This window comes from Phocoena sinus, chromosome 1 (genome assembly GCF_008692025.1).
Source record: "Phocoena sinus isolate mPhoSin1 chromosome 1, mPhoSin1.pri, whole genome shotgun sequence".
In the NCBI taxonomy this organism is placed as follows: domain Eukaryota; kingdom Metazoa; phylum Chordata; class Mammalia; order Artiodactyla; family Phocoenidae; genus Phocoena; species Phocoena sinus.
In genome coordinates, this window is record NC_045763.1 from 176,284,067 (window position 1) to 176,300,110 (window position 16,044).

The following is a 16,044-nucleotide window of genomic DNA, read 5'->3' on the forward strand; positions in this document are numbered from 1 at the left end:
AAGAGCCGTGCTGGAAAATTGTTAAATGAATTAATGAATGAATTAGTAGTGAAATGATTTGGATCAATGAGGTGAGGAAGTGGGAGGCACTTCTTTTTGATATATTATAGCAAAATTTTGTAAAAATTTAAGGACGAAACTTTTACTAATGTTAAAAAAAATTTTAAGCATTACATGTAAGGTATTTATTAAAGAAGAATGTCTTTATCAACATGAGTTTTTTACCTATTACATAACAATTTCTGTTTGTAGTTTTATCAAATCTGAGAGTGTATTTTGCATGGTATACTTTGTTGCATGTACAAAATTCATTTTGCACAGACCTGAGAAATACCACAAAGTGACAGAAAATTGATAGGCAATCATCTGCCATATAAAAATAACAGTGAGTTTGGCTCACTGAGGGTATGTTGGGGTGGAATACCATGAAATATAGACCACATAGCATACATACACATCACGATAGGGCTTACTGAGGGCTTTGCAAAGAGATCATCCAGAGCAGCTGACTTGGAGCCACAAACAGAGACTTTTGTGACTGATGGTTAGATAGATGAACTGGACAAGTTCAGAAGCTGTGGACAAAATAGGAAACAGTGATTTCGAGCAGAAACTCCAAATCTGAAGGCATGGGGCAAATTCTCCTCATAGCAGGCAGCAATGTTAATTGAACTCATCTACACTGACAATCTACATAGAAGTCCACAAATGAGAAGCAGCAGGGATGTATGTAATGACAGCTACTGATGGGCTAGAGCATGAAAGAATAGGTAACACTAAATAAAAAATGATTGTGTATTTAGATTTTCATAAAAATACTAATATTATGTGCAGCAGCAATATGACCCCTTAGGTAACAAGACCCCCTTCACGAAGTCAGCATACACCAGATTGGAACCTGCCCACAGGGCCAGTGACAAGGAACAGGAGTCTGGCAGGACTGAGTCACAGTTGAGCCAAGAGCCAAGAGGGAGAAATGGCATTATATCCAAAAAGAAAGTGAAGTTAAAAAATAATGCGACCACTTTCTAACAAACTAAATGATGGTTAAAAAGGCCATGCTAGAGCTGGATGATAAGATATAATGGCACCCTGATCAGAAAGCCTGAGAAAAAAAGACTTGGAAAAGAAAGGATCATGATCCCTACTCTCCAGCAAAAGAGGTGAGGTGTATGAATTCCACTACAATTACATAATAGACTGCAATATAAATATTAAAAATGATATAAAACTATATTTACTGGCCTAAAAAGATGTCTCTGGTACATTGTTAATAGGAAACATTTACAGAAACATATATCGTATACTCTCCTTTTTTAAATGCTAGAGGAAAAAAATGGAGCATATTCCAATATTAAAACTTGGTAACTAGAAGTGGAAAATATATGGGTAATTTATTCACTTTTCATGTCTGAATTTTCTATTTTGCTTTAGATTAAATTTATTAATTATGTAATAGAAGTAATCACATACCAAGAACCACACTAGTTTGGAATAAATTATTCAAATGATCTAGTCATATGATTTTTGCATATGAAAAATATACACTGAGATACGCCAGATAAGAGGGGCAACTCAAGATAGAGTAATAACCCTCATTGCAGGCGTCAGGTATACTCTGATAGAAAAGAATATCCATGTGGCCAGCCTGAGCTATAAGAAAGTGAGATACTCATTTTGTAGAGAATCCTAGAAAGATTCGTTAGTATAATGACAAAAAAGAAGACATTTTCCTAAAGGCATTCAGCACCTAGTCATTTCTTTCAAGTGTTAAAGCTCAAAATAAGTTTGACAGATCATAACGTTTGTCTTAGTTCTTCATACTACCAATTCTGAGAGAGTTTACTTACTGTGAAGTATGTTTCATAGATGTCCTCAAAATCCAAAAAAAAAGTTTTTAAAATCCTGTTTTTATCTACTTAACAGAAATAGTATATCCACCATTTTTTTTTCAATATGACTATCTATAGGGTACCTGGAATCTAGACTATTACCAGGAAAGAGCATGGTGACAATTAGATGAAATTTCACAGCCAGAACTGGTTCCCTGGGTGTGTGACTTGTGTAGTCACACAGCGTCCAGTGCTGAGAAGGTCCTCACACTTGGTTTAATGGTCTGATGTTGCCGTCTTGAAATTCTTAATAATTTTTTAACACAAAACACTTAATTTTATTTTGCACTGGGCTCCACTAATTTCATAGCTGATCCTGCTTATAGTATAACTTGGAATCTTTATTGTTCTGGGATGAGTTTGAAAAAGTCACACCACCAACCCCAAAAGACTAATTCATTTGATGTCGAATATACACGTTACAAATAGAGCAAAATGCCTATTTGGGTACTGACTAAAGTGAGTATTAGTTTGAAAGAGACTGGGAAGTTTAGTTTGAAAAAGGAAAGTTCGGTTGTCTGGGAAAGTAAATGTTATTGCTTAAGATTTGTATACAGACAAGTATCAAAGCTGTGTGCACACTTATGATTAACTTTGTTTTGAATTAGGTTTGTTTTGATTAACTTTGCTTTAATTAATTCCTGCTATAAAAATACTCTTTTACGTAAGATTTAAATAACAAATCAGGAAATAAAGTAGAATTTCTTGAATTGGATGGGTTATTTGAGCATGACTTTTTCTATGTCAGGATTTGTGACCATCAGAAGATGGCAATTAGAAGCAGCCCTTGGATCTTGTGGGTAAGAAGCAACTGAACAATTTTACACTTATTCATTACATATAGGATTTGCCCAAGTATCATTCTTGCCTACTTCAGCATTTTTCACAAAATCTTTGTAAAGGCAGGATACAACCTGACAATGGTAGTCTTTAAGGAGTGCTGCCTCTTTTTTTTTTTTTTTTTTTTTAATGTGAGCAGAAGGTGAAAGGGAAGAGATTTTTGTTTTCCTAAAACAGCACAGCTTGGTGAATATGATACCTTCTCACAAATCCATAAAGAACTGAAAGTTTATGCAATTTTAAAATACCTCAGGAAGTGTTCATGAATATCTTTTAATTCCAAGTCATTTAACTTGCATTTAAACATGCTAGTCTAGCAAAATCATACTGGTAATTTCATTGGTACAAATAAAACGGATCTGAATGGACTGGGATTTGGGGGAAAGGAAGAAAAAAGTATTGCCTTTAGGAAAATAAACACTTTTATAACATAAGAAAATTTTAATAAGTTTATCTACCAAAAAATTTCTTTCTAAGAGTTTGAATTCAAGCAATTAGTTAAGCTGGAGAGACTGGTGTGGGAATTCTCACTCCTTTAGTGAGGAGCCCACATAGGGTGCGTTACATAACCTCTCTCAGACCACTGCTCAATCTGCAAACTGGAGCTGACTGTAGTGCTTTTCTTTCAAATTTATTTGAAGATTAAATGTGAAAATATATGCAAAAAATGACTGGCATATCGTTGATGCACAACAGATGCAACATCTCCTTGATCTCTATTTTTTTTAAATAATATACACATATGCCACATGTATAAATCTTTGCCTATGAGTTTTTTTTATCTGTCTTTTCAACTGATGTAAAAGAGAACCCAGGGTATGTCTCTCCCTCTCTCAACTTTCCATTTTCAGGATACCCTAAGTCTCTTAATTCCTCTCACCTTCCCCCAGGATCTGACTTGTTCTGTTTCTCAGCCTCAGGCCTAGATCAGTTAGGTCCCATCAGGTACTGGAAGGGTACAAAGAGCTTTAAAAATTCCAGGTGGGAGAGGAAAGAACAAAGATGATCTCTTCCCTGTGCAACCTTGAAATGTAACAACTACAAGGTAAACACATCTCAACACATCCAAGATGGTCTATCATTTAGTGTTAACTTTGGTATGTGAATATGCTAACAAGAGTCCCTGTTTTCCTTTTCCAACCATCCCAGATGCTCCCTTCTGCTCTCCCAGATGGATTGGGCCATGGCTAGAAGGTAACATGGTGGCACCCTGCTCTGAGAAAAAGATAATCCTGGGTGTCAGGAATTATAGAAAAAAAGTATATGGATAAAGGTGTATATATAGAGTATATTTCATATAATCAATTGGAAGATAGGTGAGATACATCTTGAACATTTAATGGATAAAAGGACTTTTCTGAACGGTTTGGATGGTTTTACTGCAGGAAGATGAACAGAACAAAGCAAGCTCTATAAATATTGATTGGCGTGAAAGTAGACACAGAATACACACAAGTGAAATCTTCATAGGCTCCCAACTTCCCACTCAAAGTACAAATTACTTCTACTAGAATATTAGACTAAAACCAGTAAGGCCTCTTGCAAAAATAATTAAGAAAGCCTGAACGAGTCAGAGGAAACCGAGTGGAATAGAATCATTGGTTGTGCAGTAGCTTTCCTCTTTGAATCTAAATGTAAACACTAAGGAATATATTATAGAAAAATTCTGCTCCATAACAAGTTTTAACTTGTTCAACAATGACAAAGTATAGACAAGCAGTTGTATTGTTTAAAAAAACAATACTTGAACAATTACTCGAACAATTTAAGGTAGGTAAGATGCTTTTGTTTGTCATCAGGGTAGCACTGTTCAGATGATAAATTATATGCCTCGGAAACACTACAGCTTAGTGAGATTCCTTTTTTTTAAATGTCACATAACACACTGCCATTGCAATCTGTACTTGTATCTGTGTGCTGTTTGTGTAACAAAGGCCTTTACATTATTTTATATGTGTAAAGAAACTATACTTGAACTTTGCCTATGTGGTTAACTGCCCTGAGATTCCTGAAAAAGGAATCTTTATAAGGAAGCTCCTTTTCCTTCCCGTAAAAACTACATCCAAGACCATGCTAAGCTACCTGGGTCCTGACATTTTGGCAGTTCTCCATTCTACACCTTAACAACATGGAGTGTCTCTACATTGGCAAACTCAGCAGCTTCTTCCTCCACATTATAGGAATTTAGAAAATGTCTTTCATGCACAAAGTCTAATATTTAGCTGGCTCTCAAGAATTAATCAGTGAAAATAATATCTACTTGGAATTTTTTAAAACTATGAGAAGCAGCCAAAAAGTGAAGTATCTTCCAAAGTAATAATAGTATGAATCTCTCTGTAGATATACACCTTACCAAGTACTCCAAAAGCATACGTGTACACACACCGCACATGCACATTTAAGTGTACTAACACATTTTCTAGGAAGTCAACAACAGCTATTTTAGATATTAAACATAATATAATCAAATAGATAACCATTCTGATATAGCTAAACATATTTTAGCAAACATGTTCAGCCTCGGTCTAATTGATTTATGTATGAATTCCCCATGGAAATTATCTCCACCCTACAAAATTATTCAATGTGGTTAATGTGCATGTTAAAAAATGCTGATGGGGAATACAGAGAAAGTGATCTCTGTCAAAGGATTTGCATTTAAGATCACAAAGCATTATCAGAACTTTCATGAAATAGTCACAATATAATGTTGTTAAAGGGATTGTCAACAGAAGTTCAGAATACTGAATTAAAGTAACTTGGTCATACTCTACAAATTATTCCTTCGTTTAAAAATCATTTTCAAAGCAATTATTCATTAATTCTACAAAAATAAATCAATATTAAACTCTGTAACTGATGCTATACTATCTAGAAATAAGGAATTTATATTCTCTCACTCATTTCTCTGGAGTGTGCCCACTAAGTGGAGACAAACAGTAATACACCTAGAATGAATATTATGGAACTGTCTGATCCTAATACTTAAACCTAAAATAGCATATGGTTATGATCCAGTAATTCCACTTCTGGGTATATAGCCAAAGAAAACAAAATCAGTATCTTGAAGAAATAGCTGCACTCCTATGTTCACTGCAGCGTTACTCACAACAGCAAAGATATGGAAACAACAGCAGTGTCTGTCAATGGATGAATGGAGAAAGAAGACGTAGCGTATCTTTGAAATATTATTCCAAAGATAATATGGAAAAATGGAATATTATTCAACCACGAGAAAGAAGGAAATCGTGCTGTTTGCAACAACATGGATGGACCCTGAAGGCATTATGCTAAGTGAGACAAGTTACACAGAGAAAGACAAATACTGTATGATATCACTTATACGTGGAATCTAAAAAAAGCTAACCTCATAGAAACAGAGTAGAATGGTGGTTAGCAAGGGCTAGGGGGTTGGAGAATTGGAGAGGTGTTGGTCAAATGGTACAAACATTCAGTTATAAGATGAATAAGTTGTGGGTATCTAACATACAACAGGGTGATTATAGTTAACAATACTGTATTATACACTTGAAAGTTGCCAAGACAGTAGATCTTAAATGTTCTTACCACAGAAAAGAAATGGTAATTTTATGAGGTGCTGGAAATGTTAGTTAATCCAACAGTGGTATTCATTTCATGATATATAAGTGTGTTACATCAATACGTTGTACATCTTACACTTACACAATGTTATATGTCAATTTTATTTCAATAAAGCTGGAAAAACATAAATAAAATAGCATACGGTCATAATAAAATTTAAAAGGTAAATTGCTTGCATTCATTAGTTATTATGCATAACATTCCTTAATATGGTGATGCACCTCTACATTCTTATCCAGTATGTGACATCATTATAGAGACTGATAAAATTCTGTAAATATGTAAAAATACGTACATTTTACTCTATACTTGTACTATAAAAAATACTGTGATTTACTTAGTCTTTCACCAATTTAAAACATGTTCAAAAGTAAGTTTAGTTTGAATTAAATTATACTACAGAATCTAATTGATTTTTCTCTTGCTAAGTCCCAGATCTCCATGTGTGGGCCAAGACCCACTTTTAAACCATGTTCAACAAACTAGCTAACTTTATGTTATTTTCCAGTTAAGGATAATGTTTACAGTCTAAGACAATGATCCAAAATGCAAACTGAAATATTTCACATTCTATGAAAACCATTTTAAAGGACTTAATAATAAAAGATAAATTGCCAGCATTACCTGGTCTGTGAGGTGCTGAATGATTTTTCCTCTCCCTATTTCTCCAGCCTTATCTCAAGTCTCCAGTCAGCCCCTACCTCATTCTTCTTACCAGGGGCCACGGAATCAGGTCTCCGGAGACCTGACAGTTCACCTGAATCTGTGCCCTCGGTCGCTCCCTCCTCCCTAACTTCTAAGTCTCCCTCTGAACGCACCTGCGGCTGTAGAAGACAGTTTTTGGTATGTTGATAGCATTCTACTCTAAACATTGCATCTCTCTCCTTCACTGCATGAGAGCTAATTCTAGCCCCACAAGAGCCTGCTGACTAAAGGCAGGAGCAACTGTAGATCAGGGGAGTGACTGCTTCAAGGTGAAACCTTCAACCAATGGTACGTGTGCAGGGGTGAAAGTGGGTGAATAAACACCCCAGTCTGTCCATCTTCCCCTGGAACAATTCAGAAATATGTTCTATGTGTTTTCTCAGAGGATCACCAGTAGGACTGAGGCCCAGTTGCCCAAAACAGAAACCCACTTATTAACACACATCTCATTTGCATTTCTTTCTTTCTGTTTCTTTTTCAGCACTTTTTCATTTGTGCTTCCTGGGATCATTTCTCAAGTAAAATACTTGTTCCCAAGTCCTTGTTCCCAGGTCTGCTTAACTTAAAAGGAGTGGTAAGCACTGTGCTGATCTGCAGAATCTATGACCAACGTAAAAACATTTGATTCCTTTTGAATAAACCAAAGCAGGGGGAGAGGGACATCCAGATGCGTATGCCCCTGTGATTTAAGCTTTCTGACACTGAATTAGTAGAAGCTCCCTGCATATTCATTTTATTTCACCATTCTGTGTCTGCTTTCATGCTATTTTCTAAACGAAATGCCCTTCCCCAGCTTCTTCACTTGCACAATTTCTTATTTTCAAGAAGCAGCTCAGATATTCTGTTTGAAAAACTCAGAGTCAAGCTTCTGTCATAGCAACCAACATGTATTTCACATATAAACCTGAACACATTACATGGAGATGACCTGTGTAAGACTCATAAGCTCTTTGAGAACAGGGGCCAAAACGTACTTCCCTTCGAGACTCCAGCACAGGGCCTGGTATGTACAGGCACTTATAATAATAAATGAGTAAATACCTTATTTTTCAAAAAACACTTAGAAGATGTCAGGAAATGTTTTAAGTGCTTTACCTGTATTAACCCATTTAATCCTCAAGACAACCTCTTGAGGTATGTACTATTATTACCATCATTTATAAAATGAGCAAACTGAAGCAGAGTGAGGCGAACTGACTGACCTGCAGTGACACAGCTAGCAATGAGTGAGCCCAGAACAGATTTAGACTATAATCTATGTTCTTTACAGCTACCCATCATTGCTTCTTTTGAATTAAATATCAAACAGTAGGGCTTCCCTGGTGGCGCAGTGGTTGAGAGTCCACCTGCCGATGCAGGGGACACGGGTTCGTGCCCCAGTCCGGGAAGATCCCACGTGCTGCGGAGCGGCTAGGCCCGTGAGCCACGGCGGCTGAGCCTGCGCGTCCGGAGCCTGTGCTCCGCAACGGGAGAGGCACAACAGTTAAGAGGCCCTCGTACCACACACACACACACAAAATCAAACAGTAACATCTAACCAATAGAAAACACGATTTGTTATCATTTTGTTACAGACCTTGGTATCTAATCTATGCTAACCCATGTTCTTATCTATACCTAGTTTTCGAAGGAAGAGCTTAAAAGTCTCTCTCCAACAATATCATTTACAAAAGCAACAGTAAAAAAAAATATTTCCATCACAGCATTCCTAAATATCATATGGTTTCTAACTTACCAATGTAGATTTCCTTATGTACCAGAAATTTACTTTAAAAATTTATTTAACACCCCATGAAAATAATATGCTCAGCCTAGGTAGTACCAGTTTTTAGAAATTAATATTCTTATGAGAAAAGAGTCAAAGATTATTTATAAAAAGTGAATGATAAACGATTAATTCTTAATACATTCTTTAGCTATGTAAATAAAACCAAAATACACTGTCTAGGGTCCTACTTACGCAGGCTGTTAATGGCAGTAGACTTGGTAAATTTCAGAGAACCAGCCTCAAGTGACTCTGCAAGTCACATTTCACACTGTGTTCATCCTGTTTCCTGTCAACAGTGGCTATAACGGGCACATAAACTAAAGTTTATAACCTTTTGAATCTGTAAAAGTTCTGTGTCCTTAGCCTTTAGCAATGGAAATATGCCAGCAATTTGCTCTTATATAATCCCTCTTCTCCATCAGATTTGAGGAAATTTTAACTAGCATGGAATTATAAATTCTTAATGTCATTTCTGCATTGATAGGCTCCTGATAATCTTAAATCCAGATCAAGAATTATTTTAGAGTAAATTCATAGCCCAGTCAACTGAACAGAAAAGACTGCAGTAAACATCCAATATATATTCCATTAAAAACAACTTTAAATGCATCATCTAAGTAAACTTGGGGAACTATTTAAAAATTTAGGAGTCCTTGGCCAAAGCTTAACTGAGAGATAAAACTTCTAAAAACATTATCTAATAAAATGAATGGGACAAGATGAAGAGATTTATTTTGTTAGCCAAACCATATAATTTAACACTGCCCTTTTCATTTTACTAACCTAAATTTTCCACAATCTCATTTAAGCCATTATTTTAGGTATGTGATTTATTCTCCACATTATTCTAATAATTCTCAATAAGCAAACAGGGAATTTTTTTAAATGTAATGATTGTTTAAAATTTTAAACTTCTCTTTTTTTTCTAATAAATGTTCTAGTAAATTGTATTTATGTATCTCATCAAATGTTTTCTTTTTATTTTTCTAAAAGTTATTTTCCAATTATGTTTCCATAAAACACAGTGATCTCTTCAGCACAGACAACTACTCAATGAAACAATGTACTTCAGGTTTTAGGTAGAGAGCTTAATATTACTATAAATTCCTACAAAATATTCTTCACTTGTATGAAACTGGGTTTATCATATACAGGCATCCTATTTCTTAAAGTCTTAAATCAGAAGTAAAATTTGAATATGCATTTGGCTCAAGAGTTCTTAGAATCTGTTCTGAGAGACTGTGGGTTAAATTATCAAGTAGTATTTAATGAGCATATCAATTCTGTAAATTAAGTGACTTTAAATTACATGTTTTATACTAGACAACTACTAGAGACAGGGATAAAAAATCTATTGATTTGCACATTTCTGTTTCAGAATTTTCAACACGTTTCCTTGTAGACTCTTTTTAAGTTGTTTGTTCAAAAGTGAGGTAACTGCATTTTGCAGTGCTCTGAAATATTTGAAAAAAAAATTGTGTTCTTGATGGAGATTAAGAAGATAGATTTGAGACGTTTTTTGACTTTTAGGAAATAGTTTGCAATCTGGGTTTAACATAGATTTCTGAAGTGCAGAGTTACTACAAGGGGCCTGTGAACTGATTATCTATGTGTACAAAGCCGTATATATAAAATAAATACGTAGAATATCATACACTTATATGTGCCATTGTCAGAAACATACCTGTGTGTCATAAAGAATAATGTGCATACTTATTTTAAACATTAGTAGAGTCACAGTAGTTTTTGTTATATTTCTCAATCCACAGATGCTGAAAGTTAACACAACTAGCTTGTGTCAGATTATATTAATATAATAAAAAAATCTTTGTGTTCAAAATACTTGGAAAACACTGTTTGGAAGGCTTGCTACTAAAGGGAAAATTATTTATATTTTCAATTTCAGAGTATTTACCATTCATTTTCACTGTGACTTAGAAAATAATATGTCATTATATTGAAAGAACCACTTTTTTTTTTTTTTTTTTTTTTTACCAGAAGTGAGGAGGTGAAGGACATGAATGGATTGTGGAGGCCAAAAAATCTGCTTCTTTCCACATTTACATTTTTATTAAAGATCTGAACTCTAAAATTTAGGCATCAGAGAGATCTAGAGGAAAACTATTTGAACAATAAATATATGTGAACTCAAATCACATTTACCTTCAAAATTACGTATTGTCATTGAACCAAACTCTCAACCATCAGGGTGATTTAATTTTCCCCTCATCCTGTTTTCTGGACTTTAGTTATTATGAATGTATATGTGGTAGGCAGAAGAATGGCCTTTCAAAGATCCAGGCCCTGTTCTCCAGAACTTGTGGGTATACTATGTTACATAGCAAAGAGGAATTAAGATAAAAGAAGGAATTAAAATTACTAGGCAACTGACCTCAAAATAGGGAGAGTAATATGGATTATTCAGGTGGGACCAATGTAATCACAAGGGTCCTTAAACATGAAAGAGGGAGGCAGAAAAGTCAGTGTCAAAGTGATACCATGGGAGAAAAACTCAACCAGACATTGCAGGCTTTGGAGGGGGACCATGAGCAGCTTCTAGAAGCTGAAAAAAGCAAGAAAATGTATTTATCCCTAGAGCTTCCAGAAGCTCTTGACACTAATTTTAACCAGTGAGACACATCCTGGACTTCTGACCTCCAGAACTGTAAAAGAATAAATTTGTGTTGATTTAAGCCACTAAGTCTGTGGTAATTTGGTACAGCAGCAATAGGAAACAGTTTGCTAAGGTGTATGCACTTGATGACTATGTAAATTTTCATGAACACCGAAAGAATTCAAGTGAAGTAACGATGAATTAGGTTAGCCCTTTCCCAACATAACTGCTGAAGTAAAAGGACTTTTGCTGTGGAGCTAAACATGATATAATGGGAAGAGATTCCTGCTTTTCCTCAGGAGAGAACATTTGCACCAGTAGGAATGAGGCAGAAATCTGGACAGGTGCATCAGACCGATGGTGGTGAGTAAAGCACTGGGCCAAGAGGGTTCAGTCCAGGCCATTTCAGGACCACCTGGTCTCTGACTTGCTCATCGCAGCGCTGATTCTGCAGAGGTGGGCAGAGCAACTAATGAGACCACATGACTCATGAGCAAGTGTGAGTAACCCATAGGAGATTTTGGAGCTCTGTGGGAGAAGAAATCCCTGGGGGATGGTGTAACGTTAGAAAGGAAATGAAGAATTTATTCTGGGAAAGGCAGTAGAAGCTCTAAGCAAATATAATTTTGCTATTAAAAAGACCCAGTCACAGATATAGAAAACAAACTTACGGTTACCGGGGGATAAGGGGAGGAGGGATAAATTGGGAGATTGGGATTGACATGTACACACTACTATATATAAAATAGTTAACTTATAAGAACCTGTTGTATAGCACAGGGAACTCTATTCAATACTCTGTAATGGCCTATATGGGAAAAGAATATAAAAAAAGAGTGGATATATGTATATGTATAACTGATTCACTTTGCTGTACACCAGGAAGTAACACAACATTGTACATCTACTATATTACAATAAAAGTTTTAAAAATAATTTTTAAAAAAATCCACATACTCAAGGTTAGAAAAAAGAATACACACACTCAAGGGCTAGTCATTTCATCCAAATTTGAATTTGTCTCTCTTAATGGATTAATCAAGGAGGACAAAAACACAAAAGAAACCCCTGTTGTGAAATAAAGAGCCAGCTCAGAGGGAGGTTAGCTGGTCACTCTGAAAGAGAGCCTCTCAAGGTGACAGGGAAACTTTAGTCTCAGGTCTGATACCCATTTTGCCAGGAGCCCAAGTCTGACAGTACAGTCCCAGTAGGTTGGACCCTAGAGGATGGACTTCTACAATCAAACTTAAAAGAGACTGATAATAAAACAGGAATATAGCTTTTGTGCTCAAAACCAGGGCACTTCCTCCCTGTGTCTGCCGTCAAGAGCACCTCATTCTCAGTGTCAAGGCAACCGGAGGTGCTTAACAGCCCGAGTTTGCGAGATGGGCAAAGAAAAAGAGCGAAGGCTTTAGAAGGCCTGAAAGAATATTTTATCCGGTCAATGAAAAAGCCTGATGAACCATCCTTGTTCAAAAACCTAACTTTCCAGTGAGCTGAACACTAACGTCACTTGAAATACTATTTCTCTCAGTTTCTTGGACTTGGACAAAGCTGGAGGAAAAATGTCAAATGCTGGTATTTAAATCATGTTTATGAACTTCACGTGAACCATATTTAAACACGTTACGAAAAAGTGACTGAAAATACAAGATACATAATTTATGTATTATACGTATTATTTCTAGTTTTAGTTCTATCCTAAGGTTAAAACCTGGTCACCTAGAATTTAAGGGTCTCCTTCCTTCATTAGGAATCCAATAAGCAGTATCTTAAGTTGGATTTCTGAAGACAGTCTCACTTTCTCTGTCGCCCCCTAGATACAGAGGTATTTTGTTTATTATTAGTTTCCTTCCCAATTTTTCCATCAACACTAGATCCTAGACATACCTCATTTTAGCATCTGTGTTCCAGTATTTAACAAAATAAACCAAACCAACCACCTTTTCTGACCGATGCTCAGGGAATATGGGTATGAATGCTACTAGATTCAAAGAGCAGAGGACAACTATGACCAAAGAAGGTTTTCACTGAGACTGTTTCTCAGAGGTCATTTCTTTTACACAGTTGCGAGCAATGATGAGCTCCTCATCGCAGAAGTAAACGCGGGTCAGAGGTAATCACTGCTAAACGTCAGCTTGGTCGGTCAAGACCACAAAAGAAATGTAAACACATTACCTAAATGGTGGCTGCCATTACCTTTCAAAACAGAGCGGTGTGTGTGTGGTGAGTCTGGCCTCCAGCTCCTTGGCCCGACGCTGACGCCACCGCCGCTCGCACTCCCGCCTCAGAGCGCCTGCTGACCCCACGTCGACCCCGCCGCCGCCTTCGCTGACGTTGACCCCACGTCGACCCCGACGCCGTCTCGCCTCCCGCAGCACCCTCGCCCAGGTGCCGTGTCTCAGAGTAAGCCACCCGCACTGCAGGAGGAGTGGTTGCATGGCTCTTGGGTGGAATTACACTTTGGCAATAATGGGAACGCCAGCGTTGTTCCAGACTCTGTTTCTGTTTATAATGGCGACGTGGAAGAAATACTGCTGGGTATGCAGCATGAGTCTGGACGGAGTAGCCCCAAGACTTCTCTCTGTGACCGCCCACCTCGCTCATAGACCTCGCAAGATACCAATGGAGCTTCCAAAGCAGACACACTAATATTGATGAGAAAAACAGCTCTCAGTCGGAGGAAGATTACATGGAGACAAAGAAAGACGGAGAAAGCCTCTTGAAGAAAAACTCAGACTGGATATGGGACTGGTCAAGTCAGCCAGAAAACATCACTCCTCACCCCCACCCCCAGTTCCTCTTCAAACCCCCGCAGCGCACGATCGCGCTCAGCTTGAGGAACACGAGTGTTAGGGAGAAAGGGGGCATCTTCTCTGCAGAGTTTCTAAAGTTTTTCTTCCGTCTCTTCTCTCTCATCTGCTAGCCATGGGGTTGGGTATCTATATCTGAAGGTTACTGAAAATATCCACCAAAACCTTTTAATGAAGAATTGGAACCCAGCTTTTTCATTTAGTGGGAATTTACATTGGGGTTTGCAACGCAGCTTACTATCATCTTGGTCCTTGGGTGGCTGCACCACTTGTGTCATTTCTTCTGTAAATGCCACATTCTGAATTCAGTAAAATAAAAATAAGACACTTAAAAAAAAAGAGTGGTGTGAGTGAATATGGAGCATGTGGAGTTGAGAGGGAATTTCATTATAAAAACACTAAAACACTCCAGGACTCTGGGTGAAATGTTCATGAAATTAAAAACAAAATTATGTGGAAATTTCCAACAGAAGTGCCTACAACTATAATATATACTTAATCATTACTGGCCTCCCCGATTTAGCCACTTATGTATAGTAAATGGAAACAATGTGAAGTGGGAGAAATATCAACTTTTGTAAGTGGGTATTTTCAATGAAATAATATATTAAAATAAAGATTTTAAGCCTCTGGATTTCTTGTCATTCCCTTATAAATTCTCATAATATGAAAACATGCTTGTTTACCCACGTCTTCACTTGAAAAACCTTGCTGACAACCTGTTCATTACCAAAGCAGACCATGCCAAGATGATACAATGTGGTCTCTACCCACCAAGAGCTTTTATTCTGTAGAGGAGAAAGGCACATGCAACTTCTCACACAGGGGGACAATGGGATATTCGAATTGAAATTTTTCCAGTGTCCTTGTTTTGATGTCCTCACTTGGCTTTGGGCTTCACTAAGTATCCCTGCTCATAGAGTCTGTATTTTAGTTCTTTCAGCTACAATCCACTTCTATTATATCTGAGCTCTGTCGATGTGGTGGTAAGGTCGGGGGCGGGGGGGGGGGGGGAAGAAGAACATTCTATGATCTTCTGATTAAATCTCAATCATTTGATGTGCCTGTGTCTCGGAGGTATGACCTTCACAGGTGTTAATCCAGCCTTTTTACCTTCAGCCTCCTATGCCTTTCTCTGGCTGCAACATTCCTAAATCGATTTATTTGAAGCCCTGATTCTAGATGCCTGTTTTTCTACCCCTTAAGTAAGACAGGAAGGCTGAAGTGAGTTCTCTTCCTTCATCTGGATAAAGTTTAAGAATTGGGCGAAGTCCTTTCTACTGGAAAGTAGACCTCTGATATGGAGAAGGCTCTGAACATGTTTCTAAATGGTTACTCTTCCCTTCCCCCTCCCAGAGCCAAGAGGGGATCTTTCTTGGACTTTCACCATAGACACGTGATGGGGTTCCTGGAAGGAAAGCCCATAAAAATGTGGGTTCTCTCTAAGGTTGTGGTTCCCAGCAGTTTTTCACCCTCACACTAGTCTCCACTCAACCTCCCAGAATTCACCAAAATTACCACTTAAGTATTACTACCAGTTTATGGTTCCAACAGCTTCTACTGCTGTATCTCTCTGGGTGCACTTATCTCTCTAGGTGTTGGGTTGCTGGTTTACCCTGTAACCTAGTTCTCTGATGCATCCAAGATATCATTGTCCAGTTTTTTTCTTATCATAAAAATGGGAGTTCTGACTTCCAAGCTCTTTACATGTTTGGTCTGAAACTAGAAGCCACAATTCATTTTTGATGTATAATATTGAATACATGAATTACCACTGTGATACAATTTCTAACATTCCTATTTAGGGAT

At 37.1% G+C, this 16,044-nt stretch overlaps 1 pseudogene; it reads left to right on the plus strand.

Annotated features, from left to right (window-relative positions):
• LOC116743025 overlaps positions 1-14,374 on the plus strand; it is a 64,142-nt pseudogene extending 49,768 nt beyond the window's left edge.
• The last annotated feature ends 1,670 nt before the right edge of the window (positions 14,375-16,044 follow it).